Genomic DNA, 16,977 nt, shown 5'->3' with positions numbered 1-16,977 from the left:
CTGTCAGACACAATAAACTTCATTCAGCTTGGGAGGAACCCTTCAAAGTGGTAAGGAAGGTTAGTGATGTAAACTACATGGTAGAACTGCTATGCAGGAGACAGGGGCATAAATTGTACCATGTTAACATGATGAAGCCTTACCATGACAGGGAGGCCCTTGTGCTGAGTATTTGCAGTGGATGGCAGGAGGAGTCATTGGAGGATCTGGTGAATGATCTCCTCAGTGAGGCTTGGTCTGACACCTCAGTGGAAGGGGGTAGCAATGTCCCAGCAGCTATCCCCTATCCATATATGAAAAATCCGAGCAATGGTATAGGAGTTTGGGGACATGTTCACTGGGAAACCATGGTGCACCCACCTGGTACAGCACCATGTGTATACAGGGCCCCAAAAACCTATAAAGCAGGCCCCTTACAGGATGCCTGAGTAAGTCAGACAGACTCTGAGAGAGAAGATACAGGAGATGTAACTGGGAGTAATCCAGGAGTCCAGCTGTCCCTGGCCCTCCCCAGTAGTACTGGTACCAAAGAAGGATGGCAACACCAGGTACTGTATGGACTACAGGAAACTAGTCACACAGAGCCAGATGCTTACCCCATGCCTAGGACAGATGAAGCCCTAGAACAGCTTGGTGGGGTTAAGTATCTGACCACTATTGATCATACCAAGGGTTACTGGCAGGTGCCCATGACACCCAATGCTAGAGAGAGGTCAGCTTTTGTGACTCCTTTTGGCTTGGGATGAAAAATGCCCCTGGGATATTCCCGAGGCTGGTAGATCATATTCTAGCAGGAGCAGGGGATTATTCTCTTGCTTACCTGGATGATATTGCCATCTATAGCCATTCCTGGCAAGAGTACCTTCCGCATGTCAGGGAGGTGTTGGGCAGACTACAGAGAGCAAAATTGACCATTAAGCCCAGTAAGTGTCAGGTGGGTATGGCAGAGGACTCCTACCTGCAACATAGAGTGGGGAGTGGTAAGGTCAAGCCAGACCCTGCCAAAGTGGAAGCCATTCAGGCGTGGCTTGCCCCTGTTACCAAAAAGGAAATATGTGATGCTCACCACTCCTACCTATATGTGATGGCCACTGATATGTGTTGTCCCCATGTTGGGAAAGTAATCAAATAGCCTCAATCCTTATCACTGGCACTGTAGAGGGACATGCACTTGGAATGCAAATGGATGCACTAAAAATTTCCAGATACAAACCTCTCTGCATCAAGTACAATTTCTCCTTAGAGCACACAGGGGACACACTCAGCCTGGGGTGTGGAAGTCTATATTTGTCTCCATCTGTGTCCCCAGTAAGACTCCCTACTGGTACAGCTGTAGGGTTAGGTCCTCAGCTGAGTGTCCAAGCCAAGTCCTCTAGCACCCTCTCTGTAAACCAGTGCTTCATGTCCCTGCCCAAGTAGCTGACACACACACACTGAGAGATTTGATTTAGACACACACACACACACACACACACACACACACACACACACACACACACACACACACACACACACACACACACACACACACACACACACACACACACACACACACACACACACACACACACACGAACACACACACACAAACACACACACCTGGGGAAGACTTTCAGTGATTTACTAGCTATGCCCCCTTCAGCCCAGACTATATTGTAGTTATCACTACCACCAGACTCTCCCCAATCAGCTATTCCAAGGCCCTTTAAAGGGTGCCCAATTATTATGCGCAATATTAATATTAATATTAATAGAAATGCTAGTAGTTCCCAAAGATGGTTAGGCCTTCTGGGGGTTGCCCACACTGTGTCATCAAATAAATATAAGTACTCTCAAAGGTTACATACTTTCTACAAGAACCAGCCACAATAAAAATTTAAATATATGTAATAATAAATAATAGAAGAGCATGAAAATACTGAATATATATTTACAGTAAACCACAGAGTTCAAAGGACAGAAAACATTAAAATTAACATTGATGGACAGATTCATACAAATGAATAAAAACACTATCTAAACTAAGCTTCACTGTATACCTGACTGAATATAAGAGAATTTACTGTTCCCTAGTTAAGTTATTTACTACCGGGAGGCAAGATGCCCTGGGTGAAGGTCTTTCTAGTCAGGCTTCCCAAACAGAACACTCTATACTCTGAGTTTTTTTTTTTAATATCTAAACTATAATTTCCAAGAGGGATGGCAGAATGACCACATCTGGTCACCTGACTCTAGGTTCTTACAGTATTCCCCTTAGAAGCTGAGAGAGGAATTTAGCACAGATGGCCACAATACACATCCAAATATCTGTGACAGTGCCTGGGGCCAGCCCTCTTTTCACTGAGCTAATGAACAAATGCTCTTTCCCACACCCAGCATCTCTGGTCCCATTCAGCACTATGGAGTGCAATTGTAATGGTTTAACAGCTCATTTACATTTCCCTTATTGTAATTAAAATTAACCTGTGCTGTCCCAATGTCCAGAAAACATATACATGTAATTCAGTTGCAATAATACATGTGCATTTCTTTTTATTTCAGCAGGGTACACTGTTGACACATTTTAACACAAGCAAACCTCACCAATACATTTTCAGCACAAACATCTGTACAAATCAGTTTGATATACAAATAACATACAGTTCTAATACATTTGTAATGCAAGTATATTGTATAAATCAGTTTGATATTCAAAGGACATATGATTCTTTACAAGCTCCAGCTGGCTATGCTGGCACTTGCCCATATCTTCACAATACTGATAGTTCAAAATGCAGAAACTGGTTAGTGTGCTTATGCGAGTCACTTTTCTTTCACAGGTATACTGATGACATCTACAGATGAAAGCAGAGATTAAACATTTATTTATTTTTTATTTATTTTACATTTGTTAGCCAGGAAAGTCTGACTGGACACAGGTCCATTATCAGTGGAGGCCTGGGGAAATAAGCTCCAAACAACACATACATTGAATAATAGGAAATTACATGGAACATCTGTTTCAGGTTATGGGAGCTTTAATTGCATATGCACAAGCAAATGATACATACAGTATGGAATACATTAATTTAACTGTTCATACAAAAGTCAAACATTGAGGTATAGAGTATCAAAAGACCTAAATGAGGCAGAATTTCATATTCATGAAACAGACTGTCTGAGAGTAATTGGGGTACAGAGGAGTTAACTTTTTAAGGGTTAGCCTGGTGACTGGCATGAGCATATCCAGTTATTCTGAAAATGGTTCTTCAGGAGTTTTTTAAACTGAGTAGTGGAGGGGGTAGAGGTTGTATTGCTTGGTAGGGTGTTCCATTATTTGGCAATGGTGCTGGCAAAAATTGATTTGGCAGCATCATTTCTGTGCTTGATGACTTTTATGAGGTTTTGGTTGCTGCATCTAAGAGTTCTAGTGTGGATGTTTGGTTGTATGAGCTCCTGTAGTGCAGGGGTTAGGTTGGGAAAGTAGTAGAGCTTCTGAACAGTAGATAGTTGGTTGAGTAGTAGCATAAGAGGTAGCTCCAACCAGTTGACTTGTTTAAGTGACAGACAGTGATGGGACCTATAAGGGGATTCAGTAGCAAATTTAGCAATTTTGTTGTAACAAGATTCCATTTTATTTAGGTTGGTTTGCCAGATATTAGTTAAGATGGAAGAGGCATATAAGAGGATGGGTAGGAGATAGGTCCTTGCAATTATTGCTTTGGTGTTATTAGTGTTTATTCCTATAAAGGAGTCCACATTTTTTGTTTACTTTCTTGATGGTTTGAGCAATACGGATGTCAAATTTAAGATTGTTGTCAGTTTCAACAGCTAGCAGCTTTGAGTGTGTGGTAGAGCTGATTTGAGTGTTGTTTTTGGATTTGATGGAGAAGCTATCATTTAGGGGTGGTGGTTTTCCTGGGCCAGATATAATAAGTTTGCTTTTTTAGGATTAAGAAGAAGTTTGATATTAGTGAAACATGTTTCTGTGGGGGTGAAGGAGGTCTGGGTTAAGGATTGAAGCTCATGTAGTGTGGAGCCGGTGCAAATAATGGTGATGTCATTTGCATATTGTACTACTGACACAGAGGGTGAGGAGAAGGTGATGTGGTTAGTATATAAGGAGAACAGTAAGGGACTGAGAATAGACCCTTGAGGGACTCCTGTGGTAACTGGCATTAGGGGGGATTAGTTGGGCTTTCCAGAGAACTGTTTGTTGATGGCCAGATAGGTAACTGTTAAACCAAGCAATAGAGGAGGGGCTTATGTTTATGATAGATAGATAATTGAGAATAGTGCTGTGGTTAACCATATCAAATGTTTTTGATAAGTCTAAGAATATAGAAGAAACAAACAGACCATTGTTTCTGTGGTGGTTAACTGTATCTGTGAATGTAGGGCTTTGTTGGTGCTGTAAGATGGTCTAAAGCCATATTGTGAAGCAGAGAGAAGGTTGTTATCTTTGAGGTGTTGCATTAGTTGAGTGTGAACCACTCTTTCTAATATTTTGGACAGAGGTGATAGGATTGCAATTGGATGATAACTGGTCAGCTCTAAGGAGTTTCCACCTGTGTGTAGTGGAATGATGTGGGAGGTTTTCCAGGAGGTGGGTACTTTGTTTTCCAGCAGTGATCTACTTATGAGAATAGAGACTGGGTAGGTTATGGGATCAGCTGATATCTGAAGATAGTCTGCTGGAAGCTTATCGGCTGCTAGTGTGGTTGATTTTAGTTTGTTGAGGTACTTAGAAATTACCCTGGTGGACATGGGGTGGAGGGTGAAAGTGGGGATGTTGGGATGAGTATTGAGGAGGTTGGGGGGTATTTGTTGGTGTGGTACTACTGGTACTGTATTGGGCACTTGCCATGGTTTGGACAGTTTCAGTAAAAAATTTTGTTGAATTGTGTGGGAATGTCTTCAAGATTGCTAGGTAGCACTGGGAATGGGATGGTGTTTTTTCCTGGGCGGAGTATGCTATTTAATGTAGCCCAAAATTTCTGGGGGTTATGAGCATGTTTTTCCTGCATGCTTTTGTAGTAATTGGCTTTGTCAAGTTTGATTTGATTTTTGGTTTTGTTTCAGAGTTCTAGATAGTTTTGTCTAAGACCTAAGGTTTTATTTCTCTGATATTGTGTCCAAGCTTTGTCGTTTTCTTTCATTTTAGTTTTGGTGTCTTTGGTGAGCCATAGGGCATAGTTAGTTTTTATTCTAATGGTTCGGAAAGGTGCATCATGGATGTTTAGGAAGGTTGAGTTGAAAGGTTCAATGGTGTTCTCCAGGGTTAGTTGTTTAAGGGGGGCCCAGTTGACACTTTGTAGCTCTTGGATGAAGTTAGTGGCTATAAACGTTTTTCTCTTGCAAACTTCCCTGAGGATGGGTTTGTTGATAGATTGTGATTTATACCTAATTAGGTAGGTTGGGTGATGGTCACTTAGGCTGTCTGGGAAACAGCCGGATAGGTGAGCCTGAGTTGGGTCAGATACTAGGATCCAGTCCAAGACAGATTGGCATTTGGATGCTTTGTCATTTCTTGTGAGAGTTTTTATGGTTTGGGTAAATCTGTGGAGGGTTAGAAAGGCAGAGGGATTGTGGCTGGAGCATTTTGTCCAGTCTATATTGAAGTCCCCTAGTAGTAGTATGGTTTCATGTGGAAAGGAGTTGGAAAGACAGTTAAGTAGGTGTTCCATGACAGTCGTGTTATTGCCTGGTGGGATATAGCCACCTGCAATAATTATGTGCTTATTAGGATTTACTTCTAATTTGCCAAGGATTTGTTCTACATCTTTGATTTCTGAGTTATTGTTTTCTAGTTGCTTTAAGGTGAGGTTGTTTTGGAAGAGGATTGGTATACCTTCGACATTTTTTCCTAGTCTATCTTTTCTAATCATATTGTAGCCTAGGGCAGTAATTTCATCATTGTGGTGTTCTGGTTTAAGCTATGTTTCTATTAATATTGTGACTTCAGGTTTATATAGGGTAAGCAGAGCATGAAGGTCATGTGTTTTATTGAGTATGATTCTTACATTGATGTTTAAGAAGAGGGTAGATGCTTTAGGTCTATTGTAAAGGGCATATAGCTGTTTGGGGTGGGGTTGATAGGTGATGTAGGTCCTGGCTTGGGGTGTATGTCACCACAACTAGTGAGTGTTCTGAGTAAGTGTGAGTAGTGTTTGCTAAATTTGTGTATTATTTTGTTTAGTCTTTGAGAGCTATGAGGGTTTATTTTGAATGTTAGTTTGTAGTGTGGGTAGGCAAGGTGTTGGGTGTGGGTGAGGATGTATTGCTCTATAGGGTTGCTTTTTAGTTTGGTGTGATTAATTGTGGAGTCTGTCTGCCCGGGGGAAGGGTGTGGTTTCTGAGCTGAGTGTGGTAAGAGGTTAGGTTGGAAAGAATAAGCAGAGTAATGATTATAGTAGGATAGAGTAGTGCATTTAGTAGTTGGGTTGGTTGTGTGCAAGGCAAGATGTACAGGTTGAGTTAATTGGTGTAGTAGAGGTTTATTGTCTTTAAGAGGGGTTACTGGAAGGGTAGGAGTCTTATGTGGGAGGAAGTAGGTGGTTAAGTATAAAGGAAATTACCTGGGGGGGTGGGAGTGGAGCGAAGTGAGCCCGAGCATAGCGAGGGCCAACAGAGCAGGGCTACACCCCAGACAGGGAAGTGGGGAAAAAAACAATCAGTTCATCCAATCAGTATGTACGAGAGCACTTTCTCATTTCACTAGATTTAAAATACTTTTAGCAGAATTGCTGCAGGAGATTCCCTTTCCTAGTTCACTCTAGTTAGGAAACTAATGGACTTAGTTGGATATGGGGAAGTAGAGAACAGGATTTAAGTATAAATTCCTCTTATTTCTTGGCAATTAAGCATGGATTGGGAGAGTTTGAGAAGGTTTAAACTGGCGTTCAATGTGCAGTGCTCAACAGGAATTGTAAGGTCTATATTAGAACATCGAAGTTTCAAAACTTCGAATGTTCTAATATCGACCCCTATTCAGCAAAAGCTGAAAATATTGAAGTAACAGAAAACTGAATTTTTTCCTAGGGAAAGAATTCAGTTGTCTGTTTCTGCTGCTTCAGTATTTTCAGTGCTGTGGTGGAAAGTTACGGGTCGGGTTCAGGTAAGTGTGCGATTGAGTGCGGGTTAGGTTAGTTAGGGTGCGGGTTAGGTATGTGTATGATTGTGTGGATGTGACAGTTAGGGTGGGTTAGGTGAGTTAGGGTTAGCGCGTGGGTCAGGTAAGTGTGCGATTGTATGGACATAAGCGTTAGGGCGGGGTAGGTGAGTTAGGGTTAGGGCACAGGTGAGGTGAGTGTGTGATAGTGAAGGACCTTAGGGTTAGGGTTTGGGTTAAGGTAAGTAGATAGTTAGTGGTGTGTGTATAGTTTAGTGTAGGGTTAGGTGTAAGATTTTAGGTGTATGTGTGTGGATTGCTGTTTGTTTGGTGTGTTTGTGCTGTGTGTATGCATTTTGGAACAGCAAATATTTTCCCTAGGAAAAAAAATCACTGTTCTGTATGTCCGAAGTTTTCAGCTTTCTCTGACTAGGGGTCGATATTAGAACATTCGAAGTTTTGAAACTTAGATGTTCTAATATAGAACCGAGTTGTAGGGTGTACAGGCTAAAACAAATTAGGATGTATGGTTACAAAGTTGCTTTTAACACAGTTTTTAAAACACACTTTTTTGCAGGGTCTTAGGCACACTAGTCAGCAGCTGTTTGTTTTCCTGGGAGAGGAGATCACAGTCAGAGATCTATTTCTGGGCAGAGGCACAATCTTTAAGTGAAGACCCAGTGTCTTATGGACAAATCTAGGAAGGGGTATAACAAGACATGTGAGTTAGTTCGAGCTATAATTGAAAATGAAGGGGGCAGAGGGGGTAGTAAGTAAAAAGAAGCTTTACAACATTAACCAAACATTAAAACCTTGAGAATAGGGCATAATGCATGTTCATATGCAGTTAAAACATGCCTGTAAACCAATGTAGCATCTATCGGTAGCTATCAGGCTTCTCAATATTAATAAAAAGTAACCTTTCAAATGTAACTTATAACTTTAACTTATGCAGTTCAGCCATGCCTGTATACCAATGTAGCATCTATTGCTAGCTTTCAGGCTTTTCAATATTAATAAAAAGCAACCTTTAGAGTGTAACTTATAACTTTAACTTATGCAGTTAAAACATGCCTGTATACCAATGTAGCATCTATCACTAGCTATTGGGCTTCTCAATATTGATAAAAAGTAACCTTTAAAGTGGAACTTATAATACATTTAGTTCTAGAAAAGTAAACAGTCAAAGCATCTAGCGCTAGCTATCAGGCACCAGCATTTGGATACACTAGTCACTTAACAAATGCAGTTCTGGTGTTTATCCTTTTAAATAGAAGATAGACAATTGGTAGTTACAGAGTTCAGCGTTCATCACAATTAGTGTAATCACAGTTGGTTTAACAGACTGCAATTGCATAGCAGAAACATCTACAGTTATGCAACAGTAAATATCTGGCTTCTTTAAGAAATGGTCCAGAGGGAACAACATTCAATTCATTTTTAACAGCTAGAGTGCTCAAACTCTATAACAGTAGTTGTTATGCAATGCAGGTGGGTGAGCACATGTAGTTAATGCATATGCCACAGATAATAAAAAAGTTTGTGCTGGTAGCATTTGTTATCATAATCTTACCATGACTAGCAGGCCAAATTAACTTAAAACGACATGAGATAATGGTTATTAAGCACTTTCCAACCCGAATGCCTGTTGAACATGTTACTTTGAACTCCGAGGGGTAGAGGACAGCCAGAATAGGCCAGGGAAGGATTTAAAAATGACACCTTAGCTTATGGGGGACTGATATAGGTTTATACAGGATGTGAGGAAATATTGGTAGGCTACACTCCAGACAGGGAAGTGGGAAAAAAACAATCATTTAGTCCAATTAGTATGTATGAGAGCACTTTCTTGTTTCACTAGATTTAAAATACTTTTAGCAGAATTGCTGCAGAAGAGTCCCTTTCCTAGTCCACTCTAGTTAGGACACTAATGGGCTTTGTTGGATATGAGGAGGTAGGGAACAGGATTTAAATATAAATTCCCCTTATTTCTTGGCAATTAAGCATAGATTGGGAGAGTTTGAGAAGGTTTAAACTGGCTGTTCAATGTGTGGTGCTCAACAGGAGTTGTAGGGTGTACCGGCTAAGACAAATTAGGCTGTATGGTTACAAAGTTGCTTTTAACACAGTTTTAAAACATCCTTTGTTGCAGGGTCTTAGGCACAATAGTGTTTTATGCTAAAGGAATTGGTGTGAGGTCTTCTGCTTCAGCCTACAACTGGTGTTTTTGTAATTTATTTAGTGCTTGTGCAAGTGTTTGCAGGTTAGGTTTATGGTAAGGATAAAAGTAAGAGGATAGCTTTAGTATTGTGCATGTTTGTTGGTGCATGCTTCAACATCTGATCCTGTCTTGTGCAGTAGTAGCATTATGGAAAGGCTTTTTCTATGGTAAAGTGCAGGGCTAGGGTTACCATGCATTAGTAAGGTGGTGTGAGTGGGGTGAAGCGACAACATGTAAATGATCTTTTATTATTCTATTTACTGATACTAAAGGCTGATGAAATACAAAGATGAAGGGAGCCTACATGTTCTGTGAAGTCTGAAATATTTTGGAAAGATGCAACAATATTCAAAGGAGAGTGTATATTAGCCAATGTTTCCTTATGTTCCCTACTGCTATATTTACATTATATTGATATTTTAAAATATGTAAGTAACTCTTAAATGCATAGGCATATGTATATATATATATATATATATATATATATATATATATATATATATATTAGATATGAGTATATTCCTTAGTATGTTTTCTTTCCATTTCCCCTTCATATGAACTGTCCTTTGCTCACATTATTTGTTTTGTGAAAATAAACATGAGTTAAAAATGATAAAAGTGCAAAAAAGACATCCTGTTGAAGATGGTGATCTGTAGTCACTCATCACATGTTAGTATATTTGTCTGAGTCATCCTTTGGCTATGGAATAATTCCACAGTGGAATTGCCCTTAAGACCCAGAACTTAGAATCACATTCAGCCTGACAGAGTGGTATCATTGTGCTTTTATCAGCAGTAAACGGCACATCCATGCTTACATTTCCTGTCACGGCCTCTGTACTTCATTTATTAACAGTCATTTTATCACTGTGTTAGATACTTTAGCCCTCTTTAAAACTAGAATTGGAAGAGAAAATATCTGCTGCTATTGTGACATTCATTAATTACAGAGATAAAGCATGAATCAAATATTACATGAAAACCACCACACAGACAGTTTATTTCTCCTGACAGCGTGAGAATAAATGCATAGACACAGTCAGAAAAAATAAGAACATTTCTAAAATCTCCAAAACTAATTTTCATTTTTGGCCAAGACATTCTGGAAAGGAATTAACAGGCTACTGATGTACAGGAAATTATATGAGACCTCTCATTCAGGGTACTACATGCTCTATGAATGCTGTTGAATAGTTTAACAAATAGCTCTCTGAAGCTGATAGCAGCACTTGAGCAGAACCCCCCACTTAACAGATGTCTTAAAAATATAGATGAAGGTTCTTTTCTTTCATCCATCAAGGTGAAACCTCACAAAAATAAAACTCTCTGCAGACTGAAATACAGATAAAATGATCTCTTACAGCTGATTGAATAACTCCAAATATTATACACTCAGCTGCAACCTTAACTGTCAGACCTTTAATATGGATAAAACAATAATTGTTTAGACTGCATTATTCCATCTGAGGCAAATGAAGCAGTTATTATATCTATCCCTTGTATCTGTCCTTCTCAAACACATCTTCCCACTTTTTCTGTCCCGACTTTGCATCATCAATATATTCTTTCTAGTTTAATTATCTAATTGCTTTATAGCCCTTCCTGCAGTTCACTTTCCTATTTCTCTAATTATTTCTGGATATTTACTGTCAGCACTTTATATTATCATTAACTGCAACTCTTTATTTGTGTCTTCTTCTTCTTTCGGCTTTTCCCAGTTAGGGGTCACCACAGCAGATCACCTGTCCGCTCATGATTGGCAGTGGAGTTTTACAGTGTCGAGTTGCCAGCCCGGTGCCCAAGCTTCCACAGAAGGCACACACACACACTCACATCTACAGCCAATTTAAAGTGTCCAATCCACCTGCAGCATGTCTTTGGGATGTGGGAGGAAACCGGAGCACCTGGAGGAAACCCACATGACCGCAGGGAGGAAATGCAGACTCCGCACAGAAAGCAATTAGATAATTAAACAGAAGAAAGATGTTGGTAATTTTTTTTGTTTTATATAAGAGTATTTTAAATGTTTATTGTTAGCAATGTGCACATAAACAATGTTTAAAGCTTTATGTTAACACATATATATGCTGTATTAAAAATGCAACTTTACAAAATGAACTAAAAATGTGTGCAACACTTCTGCATTCTATGCTACAAAATTATGTGAAAATATGTTTATGTGGACCCCCACCCTATCGTCCATTGAAAATGGGTTTCCTGGTGAACAAACAAATAAACAAACAAATAAGTAAATAATTGTTGCAACAATGGAAATACCTAGTTCCTGAGTTTTTGACACTTCTCTTCTCTTCTTTCAGTACTAATATAGGGCAGTAAAGTGACCATCTGAGAAGAAAACATGAACACTGTTAACCTTCACTTGCCAATAGATCGCTTGTAGCAAGTTCAGCCACAGGAACAAACAGATCTGAACATCTCTGCAACATTTTGCCAGAATCTCCATTCTCTGTGTTGCAATTACAAAACAGTATGTCTCTGTGGGAAGCTGCTTTTGACATTCTAGAAGATATCTATTAGACTTGCTTAATTAGTATGAATCACCCTAGTAATCAAGAACAGCAGAGTGGCTTTTGGTAGTGTCATTGCCATTAGAGACTGAGTCGTGCAGCTTAAATGTTTCACATGAAACTAAAGGAACACAAGTTTTAAATGAATATGTGCATATCAGCATTATCTTAAATGTCTAATGCACACATTCATTCCCTAATAGTCTAATGTTCTGCACATTTTCATGGAAGCATCCAAATGAGTTTGTGTGTGTGTGTGTGTGTGTGTGTGTGTGTGTGTATATATATATATATATATATATATATATATATATATATATATATATATATATACACACACACACACACACACACACACACACACACACACACACACACACACACACACACACACACACACACATATATTTTCTAACCAGTGCAGTCAATGTATATTGTACACCCATATGATCTATGTTTGATATTTTTGAAGTTATGAATATAAAATGTGAATACGGAAATGGACCTGGTAATTATTCTTTATCAAGAAAGTGAGTTATTCTTGAATAGAGTAATTATTGGACTTTTGTCAAGGTGGTAAATGTGAAGCCACCCATCAAGAACAGGTCATTAAATATTTAGGTTCTACATAATATTCATATTCAAATTTGTAACAGTGACTGAGCCTACTACTGTACTGTACTACTGTAATTACCCCCTTCTGCACTATTTGTTGATTTCCAAAATAAGACTTCTAGATCGCACCGTCCTTCTCCCTTTATATCCTTCAGTCATTGTCATTTGCAGTGCAAATAGCGGGGACCGGGAAACTGTAGTTAGAAGGGGAGAGGAAACCGCCCTGACTAAAATCAGGCATATTATGTCAGTCTGTCCCAATTAACAAAACTAAGCACAGTGTCTGACTAACTAAAATAACATAAGATTGATGTCATTTCTAGGTTTGCACCAGTCAGCATCGGATGCACACCCTGGAAAAGGACTACTAGATAGATTCATATTCTTCTAAACAACAAATGACCTTTCCAAAGCTGCATACAACAGTATCTGTCATTTCAGTCCCATGCAACAGCAGTCTGAGGCTGTCATAAATACACTGCTAGCATGATTACCCAATCAGTCTTTCAGGCAGAAACATAAGCCTCCACTATCATTGAGACAGTCACATTCCAAATTTTGATTGACAAAATATTATCAATCTGCACCATTATAACAAATGCAGAATCTGTTTTGGTCAGTCACTGCTACTTTTTCCTCCATGTAGAAGTTGCCTCTTTCAGAGATTTAAGAATTACATAAATCATTTAACAGGAATGACACAGTCATACTGAGTACAATCAGTGTGCTCACATGAACCACAACCAATTTAGTAGCAATTATTAAATGCACATGGGGTCCAATATGAGTGAGAAAGTTGCTAATTAGACATAAAAAATGTAAAACTATGATGCATCTGCAATATCCATAAAAATAATGTCCATCCAAAGAAGAATGACATAAGAGTTAAAGGGGAATGGTGCTGAAAATGTATAAAAGCCTGAGATGCACCTGTATACTTCCTCAATACTTAAGGTCCAGTAGCTTTCAGACCACTGGGCATATTTCATGAACTTCTGCACTCCAGCTTTAGTACTGGTGTTATCAGACATACAAATGTAAAGAATCAGGCTAGCTTCTGAAGAGTTTGACAACAGCACTGATCTCTTGCTGAACAATAGTCTGATCATTTCTTGGTTGAAACCATCAACCTGCTCTTTCCCTACATTCACCTAAGTTTAGCTCATAAACTAGTAAGTCAAGGCCTGTAAGCGATAGCTTATGGTTATTATTAATCCTAACAGTTAATAAAGCTTCAGTTCTCTTCCATTCTTTCCGCCTCAGCTTGGCTTTGGCATGTAAATGTCAAGATTTATATTATTTATATATTTATTGGCATTTTTGTCTGGGGAAAATCCACTGGGTAAGAAACCCATTTTCAGTGTAAGCCTGGGTAGAAAAGCTCCAGAATGAATAAAATAACATCAGATTACAAAAGATAGGTAGTTATACAATCTTAGAAACAAAGAGTTTAAACTATATAAAAATATAGACAACAATTAATACATCATAGCAAACGTTTTTACAAATACTGTAGCACTTTCTATTTAACATAGAGGTAAAGATAAAGACATCTTGTAGAAAAAAGAAATTATATTTAATTACGTGTATGTACATTGCCTTAAAAACTGAGATATACACTAGCACCCACTCACTATACATATATATATATATATATATATATATATATATATATAGATATATATATATATATTTTTTTTTTTTTTTTTTTTTTTTTCACCAGGGAATGAGTTAGGGAGAAATAGTAGGTGGGTAAATTAGGATCCAGTTATAAACATATGTTTAACATGGGTTGTATGATTTATGCTAATTCACAGAAAATCTTCACTGGCAAGTTTGTCTTTTTTAAATATTGCATGAAGAACTGCCCTTTTACTTGTCCAGTACACTGTTCACTTCCAGAGTTCTGTTGTTTGATATCTGCATCATTAGATAGAGTGGCATCTTCCTTAGTTCCAGATGGTTGATTTCATTATTTAACTCTCCTGGAGTACTTTTGCTTTCCAGTTTTCTTGGATTTCACTTGTCAGTGGCAGAAATAACATAACATAACATGCAGTACATGCTAATGAGTGAACAGTGACATCTAAATGATTAACCCTATACAGGTAAGCCACAGGGATTATGCAAAAGTAAGAACTCAAAATAGCAGTCCAGTTTACAGACATATATAAAGGCAGTGCAGAACAGTCCTGATTGTCCATTTTGAATGTCAAGATTTGTGGTGCACATGACAGGATCCATGCTAGAAATAGTACATATTAAAAGCCCACACTGGAGCTATTACTTGAAATGTTGTGTTACAACCATGTTTCCCAATGGAGGAGGTACAGACAGTACCTGACATAAAGTCACTTGGTAGATGAACAAACAGTAAACTGTTTCCAACTGGACAGAGATACTGTAAGGAAACAGGTAGAAGTATGTCACATAGAAGCATGCCCTATGTGTAGAAGTAACCATCTTAGCTACAAAGACTTTCCAGTGTCTACAGGGGACATGTTAGGAATATTAAAGGTTTGGAATCGTTAATCTTAAACTGCTTTCTGAAGATTATGTTACAGCATGCAGAAGAGCATACCTGACAGGGCACCAGAGCAGAGAAGCAAAATCATGTGGGCCTTGTATGAGCTAGCCCATTTCCCTGATGACATGAATGCAATGGATTGCACCCATGTTGCTATCAAGCTTCAACCAGGTCCAAAGATCCTGTGATACACAGACAGAAGAGCTTCTACTCACTGAACTGTTTCATATTCTATAATGCCAGCAGCATTGCTCATCAAGTCCCTGTGAGCCACCCAGGCAATTCACTCGGTTCACATATGTGGCATATGTTTGACTTATACCCAAGTTCCCTAGGAAGGAGACTTCCTATAGGCTCAGCTAGTTTGCAAATACCACATTGACACAACTATGCATACTAGTCCCATGCATGCCATAAATAAGCCACATAAAATATGTTTTGTTGCCTATTGGAGTTGGTGCTGGGTATGCCCTTGTGCCCTGGTTAAGTTTCTCACTACACAACTCTCAAGATCATGAAGTAAATGTCCTATAATGCAGCCCATGCAGAAACTTGGAACAAGGAGGACAAAGTATTTAGATTACTGAAGGGATGATTTCAATCTTTAGACACCTCAAGACATGCATTGCAATATAGCCCAGCCAAAGGCTGCATTAAATATGTGCCATGTCTGAAAGGATCTGCCATACAAGTCACAGCTGAAGCAGAACAGGGGGGAAGAGTCAGAGGAGAAACTTACAGGGCGAGAACCGCAGCTGAAGCAGAGGCAGGCATAACATGATGCAGCACTAGCAAAAGGTGGTTCCTGGTCCATATCAATGGACTATAATATTGACATCATAGAAACATTGATGCCTATATCATCATACTGAGGCCATGCAGGGCAATGCGTGAACTGAAGACTCTGTGCAACAGACTTCACTATAAATACAAAGATTAGGACATAGGTAGGGCACATTCATCATCCATTGAACAGGTAGGATGACACAATGATAGGTGACTGCAACATTGTAATGTGGGGTAGGATAACAGCAACTAAATAATGTAACACCTTACTCTGGGGGGAGGGGGGTCTGTGTGGAATCAGGAGTCATGTCTTTAATCATGATATTGCCACAACATAATTGCTAGTTTACAATGTGTTGGATTGTGATTTTAGGGAAGGGGTTGAATTATGGGACCATGCACATAAACCCTGATAATGATGACCCCCATACCCAGACATGGCATGTGCCTGCTGATGACACTGATGCTGTCTCACCAGTGGCATGTGTAGTCTGACATTGGAATGGCCTGTGCCTGCCCATGTCACATTGGCAGCCTTCCATGGCCAAGGACGTCATGCACTGCATAGGCAGATGAAATATTAGTCACAATGTCTCTCATAGATGCACTTATGCTACATTTAATGCCAGTGACCTCAGCATTACTGTGTTTCCCTGTCTATATACTGTATGTCACTATGCTGTTAGTGAATGTTACAAGTCACAGTGTACATTTACCATCTTCAGAATGCTGTGCACAACAGCCACCTTAAATGGCCGATTCTAAATCTTGGATTCATAACTGGAGCAATCTTTGAGTCATAAAATTGCTGCACCCCCTGCATCTCTCATCTGTGATGAGTACGTCCACCAAAGAGATGGTGCAGGTGTTAGCTACCATGATTGTTGGAGGCCCAGGTGCAGTCTCTGAGACTGTTGGGTACAAGATGTCTGCTGTGCACTGGTGATGCTTCGTACCTAGCTACAGATTCCATACTGGTGTCAAACCTATGTTCTTCTGCTGTACTGGAACCTTCTGTAGTGGATCAAAAGCATGAAAAGGTATGACACCATTGTCAGCCCACACACACTCACACACATACACACACACGCACACACACGCACGCACACGCGCACACACACACACACACACACACACACACACACACACACACACACACACACACACACACACACACACACACACACACACACACACACACACACACACA

This window comes from Protopterus annectens, chromosome 8.part0 (assembly GCF_019279795.1).
Source record: "Protopterus annectens isolate FY-2018-M chromosome 8.part0, PAN1.0, whole genome shotgun sequence".
Lineage (NCBI taxonomy): Eukaryota > Metazoa > Chordata > Ceratodontiformes > Protopteridae > Protopterus > Protopterus annectens.
The sequence above is the reverse complement of the archived record's forward strand: the minus strand, read 5'-3'. Positions refer to the sequence as shown.